The sequence below is a fragment of the Otolemur garnettii genome, unplaced genomic scaffold (assembly GCF_000181295.1).
Source record: "Otolemur garnettii isolate 467f Iridium unplaced genomic scaffold, OtoGar3 scaffold00122, whole genome shotgun sequence".
NCBI classification, from domain to species: domain Eukaryota; kingdom Metazoa; phylum Chordata; class Mammalia; order Primates; family Galagidae; genus Otolemur; species Otolemur garnettii.
The window spans coordinates 5365703-5384631 of NW_003852517.1; the positions used below are offsets into that span (position 1 = coordinate 5365703).

At 38.4% G+C, this 18929-nt stretch overlaps 1 protein-coding gene across 1 annotated transcript in view; it reads right to left on the bottom strand.

The window, feature by feature from the left end:
- LSAMP (limbic system-associated membrane protein) overlaps positions 1-18929 on the bottom strand; it is a 637087-nt gene that overhangs the window by 176108 nt on the left and 442050 nt on the right. The gene's annotated exons all lie outside the window — the stretch shown is intronic.

Below are 18929 nucleotides of genomic sequence, written 5' to 3' on the forward strand. Positions count from 1 at the left end.
ACCTTGGAGGACATGCTTTTCTGATGGCAAAGCCACAAGGTAGAGAAGAATGATACAGATAGGGCTGTAATGTGAAGGAGGGACACATTTTTATTGTGTTAAGCAATATTTGTTACCAATGTGTTATTGAGACTGCAGGACCCACCTGGCAGCTAGGATTAATTATCCTGATTGACTTAGATTGCCTTCCCTTCATTTCTCCTTGCCACATAACGTAAAAATATCTACTGAATAAATAACATTGTTTGGATAAACATCCTCAAAGTTTAGAAAACATGCATCAGATAAAATATAGTTTTACAATGTTTCATTTATAGACGGTCTTACAATTTGTACTGTGTGAATTCATCTATGTGCTATGATGATACGGTATGAATTAGGAATTTTTAAAATCTAATGACTGAGCTCTGTACCACGTGGTCAAATAATGTCTCTGATATAGAACCTTTTATGCAAGCATATTTTTTAGTCAAGAAAAACTACTTAAATATAGAACTTTCTACTTAAACAATCGCATGAAATGGCTTCCCTATCATTGCATACGTAAAAGTCTTCAGAGGTTCCTTCTAAGCTTTTTGTACATAAAGGTAATAAGATAGAAAAAAAAAAAAGGAAGCTACTTATATGTGATTTGTCCAGAGTCAAAGATGTATTTCCCCTGTCATCGATTCATCCAGCCATCCATTCTTTAACTGGATGACTTTCTACACTGGTTATATATTTGTTCTCCATCTCCTCTGCAAATATGAGAAGATTCATCTCATCTAAAAGCTTTCTAAGTAAACCAGATAAAGGAAAACCACTACAAAGGAAAACTGCTTTATTCTTTCAATTTTAGTGATAAAATCACATAGACATGTTCACTAAAAATGTACCCCCAAATTATATAATTTATTTTCAATCTGTGCTACCTTATTTCACTTGAAATGACACAGTTGACTCTCTTTACATAGTGCTTAATTTATTTCCATGAGTACATGGCAACAGCCATATCTAAAAGAGTAACATCTTGGAAATGAACAGTGCTTTCTCAAGCTTGTGTCTGGAAAAAAGTGTAAATATTGGTTAGCAAAGCTGGGGCTACAATATCTGCAGGGTAAAGTATTCTTGATAATAATTAATTGTGGATAGATATAGCATGAATGCTTCAGTCCCAGCATAATCCTGAAACTTACAGAACTACAAATTTAAACACATTTACTAGTTTGTATGTTTTTCAATTTCCTATATTTTTATGAGCAAATGACATGTTCAATTATCAACATAGCTGGTATTTCATAAACCTTGACTTGATAAAAGTTTCTTGTAGTTGAGTTACAAAAGTGTGTTTCAAATGCAAATGTGATGTTACAATAGTGTTCAAATGTATTTGAAATCCATTAAAATGGTTTTATCCTTCAGGATGTTTGGACTCCCTTTCTCTTGCTGTTTCCCCTTCTTGCCCATCAAACCACAGCATTTTTCTAAATGAGAGGAGCACAGTGAAATAAAACCCTGACAATTCATCTCTTAAAGGGCATTCAATTTTCACACTAAATGAGTTGTTCAGAGGATGAGAGTACAGGTCAAGTTATGTGGTAAACAGAACTGAAGAAAGTGAAGGAAATTCATAGGGAGAGAGGAAGAGATTTAAAAAAGGAAAAAGAGAAAAGCAAATAGCTTATAAGCAGAGAAGATAAATGCTAACCGCATTCCTGGTGATATTCTGTTTCAAGGAGGAAATATCGGCAACCACAATTATAGTTCTTATTCTACCTTATATCATGTTCTTAGAAGAGATTTATTTTGAGGAAAATGTAAGTCATTAGACAAATATTAATGTTCAATAAATAGTGCTTTATTTTGTACTAAAGGCTTGATAATGCAGATGAAGATTGGTAGCGGATGCTGCATTAGTATTATATCTGGCTGCTAATTTCCAAAAGGACTAGTCACCCTGATTGAATTTATTTTTCATGCTTTCTCTGTCCATCTGTCGATGATTCAAAAGTGTTCTTTCAAGAAACTAAATTCTTTGTGCTGTCTCCTCTCAAGTGTTAAGGAAAAAATGTTGGATTTTGTGCTAGACTTTCTCGGTGTGGCCTGGTATATCCTTATTGTTAGTGATCCAAGCATTTTTTGCAAGAGTTTTTAATCTATTTCTAGGAGAGAACCATTGTCTTTTTGGCAATGTACTTAGTCTTAAGAATTATTTTCTTTGGTTCTTTGATGTAGAATAAACTGGATACGACCAGCTTATGTTGCATCCTCCTTTTCAGCCATTCCTGTTATTGACGATAAGCGAATCAAAGAAGGACATCCAAGCTGAGGACTTGACTTAGAGCAAGTTAGAGTAATTCAGAATAAACCCAAGATCCTGCTCGTGGACTGATACTTAGCAAATGACCAGAAAAGAGCATTCCATGTAAATTCGGGGCTATAAGGTAAATGGAGACAAGTTGTTGCATACAGGGTCAGGCAATTAAGTTCATGAACTTTCCTAGAAAAAGTGCTACATCCTCATTGCTGAATATCACTACGGTCACCTTCAAGGCACTCACTCCCCCCTTGGGAAGCTGTGTGCTGAACCAGTGCCATGCCCAGCCTTCAAAGCAATTTGGAACTCTTTTTCTGGAATGGACATCAGAGGTTTCTGAACTGAGTGTGTTGAGATGACTTACAAAAGAGATTCACGTGACAATCAAGGGAATCCAGTTCTTAACCAGTTTCTACAAAGCTGACTGTGGTTTTAAAAACTTCACTGATTCCTCCTTGAAATGTAATCCAGTTAGTGAGATAGAAATCTCCCTGCACTTGAGTCTTATTTGTCATAATTATGCATCTTTAGAGTTTCATAATGACTGATTTAATCACTTTGCCGTTTAGAGGGCTATAACAGCCAATCATGATAATAGGTTTGGTATTTGGGAGGAACCATTTTATGCCCAAGAGCCCTTATTCTGAGCCTCTTGATGCTACTTCAACTTGACAGGCAGTTTCTGATTAGCACACGTTGCAAAACCTTGGGTAAAATGTTCATTTCTTTTAAGTAAACGTCATGACCTAGTATTAGACATCTTATCTTGCATACAAGGTCACAATGTAAGTGAAGTTTTCTACAAAATGCTTATTTTCTTCTTCGTCATCATTACAACAGTATGAATGCGCCAATCAGCTTCTCCATCCTCAGGAATTCCAAATAGATCTTAGCTCTAATTGGTTGTGTATGGATTGCCAGAACTTACCAAACTAGCTTGCTCTGTTACCCTCAAGGAATGATCTAGGCAAGTCTTGAACTATATCCACTTAGAGTGTACCATTTTCCTATCATCAGCTACATTGTCTAATTGTCACACTGACAGGATGAGAAAAAACACAAGGCTTTAAGGCATTTGTTCTTAATCTTTGGTGGACTTAAGGGACACGGGGAGCATATGCTTTAAATGTCGATTCCTGGGGCTCACCCACAGAGGTTCTTATTTGTTATATGTTTGGTGGCCCCAGGAAACTCTTCCATTTAACAAGCATCCCAGTGATTTTAATATACATAGCCCTGGATCACATTTTGAAAATATTTGTAAGGCCAGTTACTAGTAGATTGGCTACTATAGATAAAACATCTCAGCATTTTAGCTCAATGCAATTTCCTTTTTTTTGTTGTTCCTCTGCCTCCATTTCTTCTAAACTAAATAATCACTTTTTAAAAAGTATATTATAAATGAGTATTTGAATGCATTTATTTCCTTGGAGGGGGAACAAAGAAAGTCAAAAATGCAGAGTTTTTTTGTTTGCATAGCACGACTTTAAAAATAAACAGAGATTAGACTTTAGAATGTTCTGTCAAGGTCATAACTCACAGGGTAATAGTTTGAGCACAACACAGGAATTCAGAAACCATCTACAATACTTATAATATTATAGTTATTTAACTTTTTATCCTCAGCATCTTGATTGTAAAATAGAGATAGTAATGCATACAACTTATAGAATACATTTCTTATAGATCTCTATGAAATTGAATGCAATTATGTATCAGATAGACAAATGCATGCCTGCACACACATACACATATCTGGCTTAGCAAAGTGTCCCAGAATATTCTTTCTTTAATTGCAAATTGACAATTTATAACTGCATAAATGTATTGGTACTAAGTGAGATGTATTGGTATTTATGATTTATAAATACAGTACATAACAATAAAATCAGACTAATTTTACATAGTCACATAGTCATTAAAAGGCTAGAAATAATTTCGTTTTTAAGGTAAACACGAAATGAGGTTTCTTGAAGAAGAGCAAGGTAGGTTCCTAAGAACAGGCTCCCTGTTGTAACAAGAGGCCTAGAGATAAATGTTAACATCTTCAACGTCTATATATATCTGGGAAAAAGAAAATGTGGTCCTAGCCACTCTCTCTAACTTAATCTTCTTTATAGGAAGAGTAAAAGTAGCAGTAAACCAAAGAAGAGAGGAGTGGCATTTAGAGACAGGCAGGCTGTTACTCTGCAGCAATGCCAGGGGACGGCACTGCAGGGAGCTGAATGTGCTGAGGTTGGCCCAGCAACCCCAGTGCAAAATCAGATGGCAGGAGTAAGGCAATGCCGGGCTCCGGGGCAAAGGAGGTCGTCTGGAACTGTCTTCTTTTCTCTACCCATGTTTTCTCTTGCATATGCGCTTGAGTTATTTTTTTTCTACAAATATCCTAGTGTCTTATTCTAAAAGGAGGCAGGCATACGTGGTGTAGTGTGACATACCTATAGTATGACTGTAGGAGCTCAGGTATTTTCTTTGCCCCATTGTAGTTTAAGGAGAAAATATGCAGGGCACATGATTTCGTCATGACATCCTTTACCAAGTATTTTAGGTGAAAAATAATACTTTGGGTTCTTTTCCCAAATTAGCTGTTGCCAGCCCCCAGCTCTAAGTCTGTAGGGCATCAGCCTATTGTGAAGCAGTAGGGGACCTAATTTACACCCTCATTTGCAATGGCAGGGGTAGTTAATGAGAGCCAGAGGGTGGATGAGTGTCCTAGTGATGGTTTACACAATTGAAACACCCCGGCATCAAAAATCTTCTGTGCAGCAGTGGCTGTGGTCTTCTTGCTTAGTAGTTATTCAGATATATGTTTAGACTTCTACAAGTGTGTAGGGTGGTCAAAGTCACCCTCCCTTCTCTATTATAAAGGTTAAACTCAGCATGCAAATTACATGATACCAATGAGCAGATTTGGTCATTTGAAACCTTAGAGTCAAATTGTCTCACATAATGCAAACAAACATCAAAAAGTTCATTTTGTAAAATTTTTTATAAAAATTTTTAAATTATTTTTTAAAATTTTCTATCTGCTGCCTAATTAATACTGTCGGGACAATTGTGGCCTCCCTTGGGCTCTGTCTCTGTCTTTTCAGTCACAGGACACTGAGGGTTGGGAGATCACTCTTTTCTTTTTCTCTATCTGGCTGATATTATAAGTAGGGATGGTGGCAATTTTCTCTGCACTTGTTTTTGGGTTTCTAAACTTTGATATTACATCTAGACGTCGACATCTAGCTTCAAAGCCATGCATACCTCAGTGTTTTACTTTATAAGCTAGGAATAGTTGTATTTTTTTCTCTCACTACTCTATCTGGTCACTATGATGTGTAAATCAAATGTCTGCAAAGTACAGAGATTCTTAGGAAACTATGATAAATAAATACTTGGAATAAGAAACAAACACGAATCTCCTTAAATTTTTTCAATTGCAGTTTAAATACATATAGGACATAAACTTAAGCTCAGCCCCCTGTAAAATCTAACACATCCTCTTGACAGTCTTAAAAACTTTAGCAATAATGTATTTTTGTTTTTAAGTTCAACTGTTGTGTTATCTATGATGGTGTTTTCATCTGATCTTTAGACCATCCAGTAGGAAAGAATTTCATATTCCACAAAGGAATCAATTCCTCAAAATTTCTGGCTATATTTCACAGGTTCAGATAATCATATTAACATTTAATGATTATGTAAACTAAACTCACTTATTCCTTTTTTGAAATTTGTTCACACCTTGTATCTTGAAAGTTTTCTAACTCATGACTCTTCATGCTAATTTGAGTTTTTTAACTTCTATGATTTTTTTCCTTCTGTGTTATTAAAGGAACAGACTTCATTATTCATTATAGAGACAAACATATATTTCTTTTACCTCTTGTACTGAAAATTATGACACTTCTGCAACGTTGATTTTTAAAAAATAAATGTAAAAAATGAGGTGTCTGTGTACAATGTAAAACAATCACGCATTTCCCATCACTTTGTATTCCTGATCCCTTTCTCTTCTTTTATTGGTATGCAATATTTTTATTCTTGACAAACAAAAGAATGAAGATTTGAAAACTGATTTATCTTAGCAAACACACATTATACCTGTTGGGTCATATCAGTGCAAACCCAGAAAAAAACGCAGGGATGTCCTCCAGATTTGAACTTTGTTTTAAAAAGCTAAAAATTATTTTATGTCCCAGGGCTTCCATGTAGTGGAAGTTGGGAAGAAGAAAGTTCAATTGTTGTTATTGCCTCTAATTTTTATCATTTGAACTTGACCTTTGGAAATGATCACTGACAACCCAGCATTGCAGCAATGGCAATGGGAGTAGCAATGAGAGAGACTTCTGAATGTCAATATGACATCAGCTTTCCAACTGTTTTGATTTTTTTTTTTTTTTTGAGACAGAGTCTCACTCTGCCCCAGGGTAGAGGTCAGTGGTGTCATAGTGCTCAGCAACCTCCAACTCCTGGGCGTAAGTGATCTCTCCTGCCTCAGCCTGGGACAACAAGCATGTGTCACCATGCCCTGCTAATTTTTCTCTTTTTAGTAGAGATGGGGGTCTCACTCTTGCTCAGGCTGGTCTTGAACTCTTAAACTCAAGGGATACCCCTGCCTTGACCTCCCAGAGTGCTAAGGTCACAAGCATGAACCACTGTCACTGGTGAACTCTCCTACTGTTAATGGTGGGACTTTGGGAGGGGAGTGGAGGTAGGAAAAGGGAGGAACTAGGATAGAATTTCATGGGTCTACCACCTGGTAATTTGGAAGGAGTGACTCTAAAGAGGAGAAAAAAATAGTCTCACTTTGGGCAAAAAAAGAGCTCTCACGTGGGAAGCAAGCCTGGGCTATGGAGTTCTCAGACTTCTGGTACCTGAGACGGAGGGGTCAGATAGAAGCGGGCAGGGAGGTGCTCTTGGAGAATGGATTGTCCCTAGTCAATCAGACAAAATAAACTCTGCTCTCCAAAATGCAACTTCATTTGGTAATCCAGCCTGGGAAGAGGGTCATATCAATTACAAAACTAAGTATAAAAAAATCAGGATCCTTTTGACCAGTTTATAAGGCTTTCTTTCTCTTAATATATTTTGAAGCCTTTGTCACTGATACATTTGTGCTGTTGAATAATTGTTAGAACAGCCATGTGTACCTACTAAAGGTAGCCTCCCTTCAGCATGGAGTGATTAATCCATGCAGAATGTCTTGGGATATTGATGAATAAGAAAAACAATATCAGTGTAGTTATTAAGAATGAATCCCTAATTTTAGAGGCTTGTTTTATACCAGACTTTAAAATGAAATTTGGTTCAAAGTTGCCTATACTCTTCCTTTAGCTTCGATATGTGATTCCAAAAGTAACTACAGTCAAGTTTAGCAAGTATCTTTGCTCCCGGCATGAACTGGGATTTGGTGAAGACAGGCATTTGTGTGTAGAAATGCTGGAGTGATAACCTACTAGAGAATGACTTTCTCTCTACCCCTAAAACAGGTGTATGAAGTCTCATTTGGGTATAAGTAAGCATGTAGTGCCTGGGCATCACTTAATACCCCTATTTTCATAGACAGGTACAAACAGAAGTTGGTGTAAAGCAGTCCTGAAGCTTCCCTCTACTTGCATACCCACTGTCTTTACTTTTGTTGATCTAAACTTTTCAACTTTCCACACACAGAATTCATTTTAAAACTTTTCCATTAATAAATTATTTTTAAAATAAGAAAAAATGCCTGTCCTGCCCTAGGGTGGTCTGTTTTCTGTGTGATGTCACCATTATTCCTCTAATAGCCAGGTTAAGTCAGGATACACGTGATTACTAGGCTTGCTTCTTCTGGATCTTTATTTTACCTTCTCCTAAAAGTACCTATTCATAGTGAAGGTCAATGTTAATCCCAGACATGGAATCTTTTTCCTTTTTCCTTAATTTAGTGCCCTTTCTTTTCCATATCATTCAGAATCTAGTTTATGTCTTGGTACATGATAAGGTTTCCTTGGGGACTATTTGTTGATGATGACAGTACTTCATTACTGGATCTGTGTTTTTGTTGTTACTGAATTTAAAAACTATATACATTCCAGAAGATATTCAGAAGATAGTTTTAGACTTACATTTTCCAATCTGTTATTTAATGATCAATATTGTACTAGGTTTATGGAGGGGAGAAGAAAAATGATAAAATAAAAAGGTATATATTTTAGTTCACTTGGCTTGACTTCTTAGTGATAGAGAAGAATTGTCATTCAATACCAAGTTAAAAGAAGCTTTGGATGTTACAGTGGATCCCCAGTGAACTACCTCCATGATCAAACTTTCTTAGAAAATTAATGGAGATTTATTAAGAGCTGGTGAGGAAACCTATATATTAAAGTTTTTCTGGAAAGGATTAGTAGTTTGTCCTGGGTACATGAATAATCATTAGAGAAAGCTTAAATGGAGACACAATATATTAAAATCAGAACTCTAGACTGAATAAATACCTGGGATTAATTTACCATGATTATCAAACAACTGGTTAAAGGTATACTGTATAATATATTTTAATTTAAGCACAGCATTTCCTAAAGCCTATTTTTGTAAGAGACATGGAATATGTGGACTGGATTATGGTAAATTAGATTCATAAGTCATTAAAATCTTTTCCCAAAGAATGTTGATTAAAGGAGTGACATCAATTTGAGGGACATAGAAAAGAACAAAATAATCAAATTTACTGGTAATAACCAAATAAACTAGGCAAGCCACAGAATATCAACAATAACAATGGTCTCACACTGAACATTTAGTATGTTTTAGGAAAAGTTAGATGGTAGAATAGCACCTAACGGGTGAGTTCTACTTCTGGACTAACACATGCAGATAATTCCTCCTACCATCTTCTATTTCACGGGAGGTCTTCAGGGAATTAGTGTTTTGTTTGCTTTGTTATAAAAAGTACTTCATGATCATTGCCTTACACTATGACAAAACTTCAGCACTAAAACAAATCAACTAAGACCACATGTAATAGGGATAAATACAAAGTTTTCTCTTACATGAAACAAAAGAATAAAAAAAAAAAAGAAACCATGATGTAAATTCAAGATGGAAAATACATGACTCATTAACTTTGTGTGTGAAATGACTCACAAGTTTCAGTTGACTGTGATCTTATAGTCACTGGTATGGGTTGTGGTCAAAAATCCCAGTGGTTTTTTTTTTAAGTCCTCCTAAAACTTGTTATTTGAGTTTAAGTTCATATAGTTTTTGCTTATCCTTTATTCATTTCTCAGTTTATTACTATTTGCTCAAGAAAGGTCATTTCCTCCCCTCCCCTCAGGCTCCCTTCAATTTTCAAGAAAAATAAATCAAGTCTATTCGATCTCCAGGTAAGGATAGATTGGGCTCCCTGCCAGAGCCAGGCTCCAAACCTTCCTCCCAACCTCCCACCACAGAGATGAAACCAAAGATAGGATTCCTGGCCTTTTCCAAGCAGGATGGAGGAGGCATCTGCAGGAGGCAAGATCCATGCACAGGCTGGGGCGTGAGCACACATTACCTAGCCCAGTGACTTGTATTCCACTGTGTATAATCATCATAAGGAAAGCTTATGAAAATGTAGATTCCTCAGAATGTGTTTTACTACATCTGAATGAGGCTGAGAATTCTTCATCTTAAAAAATATATATACATCTATGATGTGCATATCAATTTGTGTTTATTTATTTGCTAATTAATATGTATTTGTGAATAGTAAACATGCCCTGACAATCATTCTAAGAGTACACCCATATCATCAAAGTTAAAGCAGTGAATAAGATGGACAAAACACATTCCATCAGGGAACTATGGAACTTACATTCTCCTGTGGGGCTGCCGGTAAAATTATCACAAATAAGCAAATATAGTGAACCTGTATAAGTTGACCACCCAAGGAACTGTAACAGACTGATCAATACGTGGAGGTGGCCAACATAAGAAACATATGGTGCATGTCCAGTCTATGAAAGTGAAGGGAATGTAAGGAGGTGGTCAACTACAGAGGTTTTACTGCAGTATGCTTTCAAATAGTGAGAGTGCTACAGAGAAGCAAGATAGCATTATGGGAAAAGAGTAGCAGGGAGCATGGGAGATAAGAGGATCAGGGACAGCTTTCTTTAGGGTGCCATGTTTGAACTGAAGCCTGAAGGATGAAAGGGGATATGAGTGTTGTGTCTGTGTATGTGTGTGTATGTATACATCCAGTGGGTGGAGGCACAGGAAGCACGGAAAGTACCAAGAGGCTACATGTAATGGTTCAGGCCTGTAATCCTAGTACTCTGGGAAGCCAAAGTGGACAGATTTCCTGAGCTCTGGAGTTTAAGACCAGCCTGAGCAAGAGTGAGACCCCATTTCTAAAAATAGCTGGACACTGTGGTGGGCACCTATAGTCCCAGCTGCTCGGGAGGCTGAGGCAAGAGGATCACTTGTGCCCAACAGTTTGAGATTGTTGTGAGCTAGAACATCACAGCACTCTACCCAGGGTGATGAAGTGAGACTCTGTCTCAAAAAAATAGAAAAAAAATGCAATGGCCCTTAGGCAGGAAGGACTTTGGCACTCATGAGTAATACAAACTGGAATAGTCTGGTTAGAACAGGTTTTATGAAGAGTAAAGCCATTGATACTTTAACTTAACTAAACTTTTGTGCATGGGGCTTTCCTGGTAATTGTAGAATTTCAGCAGTATCCCTGCCTGTAACCCACTGGACCTTTTGTGACAACCAAAAATTTCTTCAGCTTCCTATAGTCCCAGCCACTTGGGAGACTGAAGGAGGAGGATCACTTGAGCCCAGAAAGTTGAGGCCAGCCTGAGCAACATAAAGAGACACTGTCTCTAAAACAAAAAAATATCTCCAGCCATCATCAAATGTCCCCTAGGAGGCAACATCACCTTTAGTTGAGAACCACTCAAAGAAAGTGGGAGAGCAAAAATGATAGGAGGTGGGGGATGATAAAGTAGAGAGAGGATAAACTATGTAGGACCGTAATAATCCCTGGATTTTACTCCAAGAAATTCTGGAAATCAGTTCAGGGTTTTAATTGGAGTCAGGGAGTGATCTGAGTTATGTTTTTGAAAGGACACTATAGCAGCCAGATGGGGAATAAAGGGGTGGACGACGGAAGCAGGGTTACCAGTTGGCAAACAATATAGCACCAAGATTACGGGATTGAAATAGTGTTTAACAATGAGGGTGGTGAGAACATGTTGGATTCATAAAGTATAATGGAAGGATCCCTGGCAGGACTTTTTGGGCCTGCACTTGAAGAAACAACATTTTTGACCAAATTCTACTCACAAATGTGATCTGCACATCAGCAGCACTGTCGTCATCATCTGAGAAGCACAATCCCAGGTCCTGTCCAGGATCTTTAGTAAGATCCCCCAGGTAATTGCTATCCTTGTAAAAGTTTGAGCAACAAGTTTAAGATGAGTTTCTCATCTTATAAGAAAATACGTGCTTTGAGAGGAAAAGTGATCTGTTCAAAGTCACACAGATAAGCAGGAACAGAGTCTAAACTAGAAGCCAATTCTTCCCTTGCCTGGTCCGGTGCCCTTTCCAACATCCTACAGGTAGGATCTTGTGTGTATCTCCTCTTAGCGTCTTTAATTAGAGCGCCAGGAATTGCAAGTCTCTGCCTTAATTCTCAGAAGATGAGGAAAAGTCACCCTTCAAAAAATAAAAGATTGAAATTCCTCCAGGGAGGATGAACGAAAGACCTGTAGTATCAATTTAAAGCAGAAAGCATTTAAAAACCAATTATCAAGCTGTGTTGCTGCTGCTCACAGGGCTGGCATCCTTTCCCAGCTCAGAGCGTTAACATTGCAAATACAAAACAAATGCCTTGAGAAATGATGCCAGGATCAGGGTGTGGGCAGCAGCGGTGCGGCTTGGGATCTGCCCCGCTCAGAGGGCCGCTCAGCTGCACGTTCGATGACGGGCATCTTCCGGATCACAAGCAGCAGGGTTTGCAGCTTGAACAATGTGTCTTTCCCCTCCATGCAGAGAGAGATTTTGGAAAGCGGAACATCAGTCTATTTCTTTTGTCTTCATCATTTTCCTCTCTGCCTACCCCAAACTAGCTACTTTCTCATCCCCCAGGGATGTGGACCATTTATCACATTCTCTTCTCCTAAAAACCTAAAGCACAAAATAGCTACTGTCCTTTCTGGCAGCTCCTACAGAGCTAATATGCCGAGCCTCTCCTCACATGTGGACCCCATCAAATCATAAATTACAGAGCCTGGTCTGGAGGATGAGCTCCAGGGGAAAGCAGGATAAGCAAAGTGATTAAAATCCTCAAACTGCCTTTCAAGGACAAGGTACCCATCTCCAGCTTGAAGCCTTAGAGGTGTGAGGGTAACCCTGTCTTTGGAGAAGCCTGGGAGTGATCTGGTGAGTCCCTTCTGCCAAGGGGTTTTTCTAAACCCTTGAGTTACAGGGTTTATAAAAAGTAGATGCAGTGACCACTGTATGAGCACTGTGCGGTGGGCGGGGAGGCTGCCACAGGCTCCTGTGGGAAGGAAGATAAAGCTGAACGCCTTCCTAGGGCTGGGCGTGAAACTGCTCCTCTCTGTGGGGGACTGGCCCCCAAAGCACATGGCTTCTGTCACAACACAGCTGTCAGCTGCCATTAGTAGGTTCCTGACAGGAACACGTGGAGTTCCCCAGCGCTTCTCCCCAGCAACCCAAGCTGGGCAGCGAAGCAGGGGTGTGTGTGTGTGTGTTCATGTGTGTATGTGTGAGCACACACGTGCATATATATGCCAAGAAGAGGCAACAGAATAGAAAGGAGAGAGTTAAACAAAGAAGTCTGAACTCAGATGTCCACCCAATATAGGGGGAAGAGAGCCGAAACAAGCCAGATTTTCCCTTTTGCTATTTATTAGGGATCTTGGGCAAGTCATTTTATGCTTCTAATCTTCATTTGCCTTCTCCACCAATTGAGAACAGGAAAATTCTGTAATTCATGTAATCCTTTGAAAGAAAGTGCCTATGTCGGAGTACATTGTGGGGGTTACCTCTCGTAATCATCACAATAACCTGAGAAGGAGGGAGCTATTGGGAACTATTCTTATTTATGTATGTATTTTGAAGATGAGGACTCTGAGAGGTTAAGGAAATTTCCCCCAACCCCTGCCAGGAGGTGGAGGAAGTAGGATTCCAGCACAGGCTGTGTGACAGAGTCGTCACATCAGCACGGCGCCTCCTAACATGTGGATGGCTGCCTGGTCGCATGTCTGCGGGCCCACCAGAGCCACCTGCAGGAAAGCACATTGCATACTCAGTGCTGCACTGGTGTCAGTGAGCGTTACTTAAAGAACTCAGTGTTGGCTTATTTCTCCATTGAGTACTGGCTAAGACCTGGTTCCACTATTACAAAGTATAGCCAGGTATAACACATGGAGAAGGGGAGTGAGGAAAGAAGATACCAGCTCTTCCCTCAACTAAATTCCATTTTATGGAGCTTTGTCAAGCAAAATATCTGCATGACGTGTTCATACAGGGGACACCCCACGTGCTCAGCAAATGAGACTAAAACAGCTGCTTACCTAACTCCTCTTCCAACAGAGGCATTTTAAGAGCTGGGCTTAATGGTAACCATGAAGCCTCCTTTTATCTCTCATTGTATTTCTCATTTCTCTCTCCATGAAATTTCAAGGCAAATACCCGAAATGAGTAAATTTTAATTCTGAAACAGTCATGCAGTTCTCCCAGAGTTGTAATTTAACTGACATGACCTAGGCACTGTATCATAGTAAATGAAGGTTTGTTTAGTGTTCATCACCTGGAAATATTACTACTAGCGGGTACTTCTGTGCTTCAATGGTACGATGATAATTGATGTTCACAGTGATTGCCCCAAGGCACTGCAAGTTCCTGAAGTGCTTTGTGGATCATAAAATAATAGAAAGAAAAACTTCCTTTGGCATATTTTTTTTGCATTACATTTGATCTTAACATAGTTCTTTGAATATTAGTCACCAATAATAAAATGTGTGCTAATATCATTGATTGGAGCCCTCAATTCCACAATATTCTCCATTATGTTAAAACAAGTACTCTGTAAAGGCCTGTGTTCAGTGTCCCTTTATATTCCCCCAGTAGCTCAAGTCAACTTTATATAACTGAGCAACCGGCAATGAACAACTCCCTAGGGTCACTTTTTATATTAGTTTTTGCATTCCTGCTGTAACAAATTGCCACAAACATAATGACTTAAAATAATACCAGTTTATTATTGTATGGCTATGGAGATAAGAAGCCCAAAATGGGTCTCACTGGGTTGAGTGGAGTGGAGCTCTTTCTGGTGGCCTTAGGAGAGAATCCTGTGACTTTTCTAGCTTCCCAGAATAATACCAGTTTATTATTGTATGGCTATGGATATAAGAAGCCCAAAATGGGTCTCACTGGGCTCAGCACAGTGAAGCTCTTTCTGGTGGCTTTAGGAGAGAATCCTGTGACTTTTCTAGCTTCCCAAACTGCATGCAGTCCTTGGCTTACAGCCCCCTCCTCCATCTTCACACCAGTAGAGTAGAACCTTCAAATGTTAAAATCTTCTCCTCTGACTACAAATCTTGCTTTCCTCTTCACTTCCTTGCTCTGACCTTTCTGTTTCCTTCTAAGAATCCTGTGACTACATTGGGCCTATCCAAATAATCTAAAATAATCTTCATTTCAAGATTTAACTAAATCATACATGCAAAGTGCCTTTTGTCATGTACAATAACATATTCCCAGGTCTTAGAGATCAGAATATAGACATTTTATTCTGTCTGTCACACTCCCCCTTAACAACAAATTTTTCCTCACAGTGTTATTCTTTCTCCTTTTTTTTCCTCTTCAATTTTTTTCAAACAATATTCCCTTTTACAGGTTATAGGTAGGATAATCCTGAAATGAAAATTATGCAACTCCATGAGGCCAAAGGAAACAATTTCACACAGAAGTCCAACTGGTATTTGTCAGATTCTTGCCTTGCCCTGGCCAAAGCCAGCAGGGAAGAGGTACCTCTGACAACCACCCACCACCCAGTGTCTGGCCCACTGTCACTATGCCCCAAAGAGGGCAGTGTTTAGACTTCTGTTTCTTACAGCTTTAAGTGAAAGATGAGAAGAACTTGAACTGAGAGCTTAAAAGGATAGAAAATGATAGACAATACTTTCTGGGTGCCAGACAGTGGCAAACACAGAGATTAGGAAGGGGAAATGTGGAGGCACAAAGCCAGGCTGAGAGAAACTCTGGATGCTGTCTGACAGGCCTTCTGAATGTGTTTGCTTGGCAGTCTTCCCTGTGGTACCATACGCCCCTATGTCCCTTTGTACTGTACATTTCCAAAGTATCCCTTGGAAAAAAATTCCAGTATACTCAGAAAGATAAGGAAAGTAATGACTGAGGTTATGAGAGAGACAATAGACATCCCATCCATAATGTACAGTCATGTGGACAAAATGTCCAGACAGGAAGAAAGTACAAACAGGTCAAGTCAACTGGGCTTCTGTTTCTCAGCTGTAGACAAATGTCCTTTCTGCTCACCTTTGCCCTCAGCTCATTTTGGCTGCTTGCCTCTGAATTATGTTGGATATTTCTCTTTTACTCCATATTTGGGTGTTTTATAAGCCTTGCCATTTGCAAAGTCATTACGGTTTAAATAGGATACCTGACACATCTATTATAAGCAATGTTTGAAGGAATAAGATTCATTCTTTCATTGTGTTCAAGACTGGTTGAGACTTAAAAAATACATATTCCCCTATAATTAAAATACTGTGGAGAAGGAAAGATGCAAATGTGTTGTTGTTAACTATGGTGGGGTTTATTTTTCTTCTTGGTTTTTGTTTTTTGGTCCTTCTTACAGGCTTGGTCATTGTGCATTGTTGCCTTTGCAAATAGATCATGCTTTTTCTTTCAGAAATTTTAACAGACCAACAATATGGCAATTATGTTTATTGAGGGGTTACCAAGTCAGGTACGATAGGAAGTGCTTCATAAATATTATCTCTTTAATCTGTACAACAGTAATGAGAAATTCTTATTATCACTCCAATTTGTAGATCATTACACGACTGAACAAAGTCACTTCACCATGGTCACAGTCAGTAAATCTCACCTACAACTCAAATGCAGGTTAGCCTACTTCCCAATTTTATCCTCTTAGCTGTAGTGAATATTTCTTCTCTATTTAAAAAGACCTGACTTTTCATGGAATATTATACAGCCTTAAAGAATGATGGAGACTTTTACCTCCTTCATGTTTACATGGATGGAGTTGGAAAATATTCTTCTTAGCAAAGTATCTCAAGAATAGAAGAAACAGTCTCCAATGTACTCAGCCCTACTATTAAACTAATGTATAGTGTTCATATGAAAGCTATAACCCAATTATAGCCCAAGAATATGAGGAAAGGGGAAAGGGAGGGAGGGGAGAAGGGAGGATGGATGGAGGGAGAGTAATTGGTGGGACTACACCTACGGTTCATCTTACAAGGGTACATGTGAAACTTACTAAATGTGGAATATAAATGTCTTAACACAATAACTAAGAAAATGCCGTGAAGGCTATGTTAACCAGTTTGATGAAAATATTTCAAATTGTACATAAAACCGGCACATTGTACCCCATGACTACATTAAGGTACACAGCTATGATTTAATAAAAAAAAAAAAAAAGCTGACTTTTAAGTATACACAGTGAATTATGTAGTATTTAAAATCACAGATTATCCCATAAATGATAGCAAAATTTAATTCCATTTGATTTGAATGTGGCGATAGTTGAAGCTCCCCAACTTTGCCTTTCAAAAGTCATTTGGGCTTGTTCCATTCAGATCTCATTATTCTTTTTATTTTTTATTTTTTTCAGTAAAGTAGATTGTAGTAGGTTGAAGAGAGCGCCACAAAGATATGTGTAAGTTTTTACCCTCGGTACCATAGATGTAACCTGACTTAGAAATGGGATCTTTGAGGAGGTAATAAATTTACAAATCTGGAGGTGAATAATCCTAGATTTAGGGTAGACTTTGCATTCACTGACTGTTATCCTAGTAAGAGAAGAGAAAGGGAGATTTGAGACACACGGGTACAGAGCCACTTGGGAAAGGCAGAGGAAGAGACTAGAAACAAGGTGCCACCAGCTAAGGGAAGCCAGGAGCCACAGAAGTTGGAAGAGGCAAGGAGAGATTTTCCCCTAGTGCCTTTATATGTGCCCTGATAACACCCTAATTTTGGATTTCTGGCCTGCAAAACAGTGCAAAAATACATTTATTTTGTATTAAGCCATGATTTTTGTGACAATTTGTTGTGATAGCCCTAGATATCAAATATACAGAAATTTTAATACTATAAATACCAAGATGTTTCAACAAACATTATGGAGGAAAATTGCACGATCATGACTACAAATAAGTCTCAGGGATGCAGTGTGTACATTTGTTTCCTATGGATACAAACTGAGAAATCCTAAAATATTATGTTTCTTATTAAAAGGTTTAAAAGTCCAGTTGGGATTCAGGATTTCAATGTAATGTTCAGTGTGGTACTAAATGGTTTCTTTTCCACTGCAGGAATAGAACAAAAACTTAAGAGTCTGTGGGCTTTAAAAAATGAGGCCAAGGCTAACAAATATTCTACTGTAGTTGAATATTCATCCTCATAATAATAGAAGCAAAATGTTTTCACTAAAATTAGTTATTATTTAAAAAATATTAAGTTCATGGAAATTAAGGAAATATATATTTATATACACACACGCAAATGTATTTCTTTAAAGCACTTTTTGTACATTTGGTTGACTTTTAATGAAAGGCCACCAGGGAGACATATAAAGTCTCTATAAGCATCTGGTAAGTTTTGCCCTTTCTTGCTCAATCAAATGATTGCCCCATTGGCAATGCTCTCTGATCCTGATTCATGATTCATAGGTGATTGCCTATAGAGTTCTGGGCTAGGTTCTGAAAATTTATGAAATTGCTCATGAGTGGCTGAATTGTACCTCCTACCAAAATTAAAAGTTATCAATGCAGAGTCCCTTGGACACACCTGGAATGGAGTAGGCAGGCACTCTATCACTGACAACAGCAGTTACAACTAGTGTGTTTGTTTCCAGTGTAGGTTATAGTGGTAGTGATAAATAATACTACCACTGGTACTCATGGTGCTAGAGACCCCGTGAGAAAATACCTGAATCATCATTTTAGTTTGTTCAAATCTTATAGAATTCTCTCATATAAGAAAGAAGCCCCAAAGAAAGGAAACCAGCTTCTTATCTCAGTGTGTCTGTGGATATTGTGAATCTGTTTGAATCCAGAAAGTTACCACCTCAGGCAGCTGAGATAAAAAATGGATTTCCTGGATTTGGTAAGATAGCTCTTAGCCTATCTCCATATGAGGACTCTACATAGGATCAGGTCACATGTGAGATGCAGCACTCCCAGCCCTACCCCCTTCCCAGCCATCAGTCACCCACCCTTTCACAGCACGATATAAGAAGGTTTTGGATTACTCTTGCTGCCAGACATTTCCTTGGCAGCGTTACATTTTTGACAAGAAACAGAGCTGAGCAAAGATTCACATACATTCTCAAAGGCTTAGCAGCATTGCACACTAGCCTCGGCAGAGCCCCTGATCCACT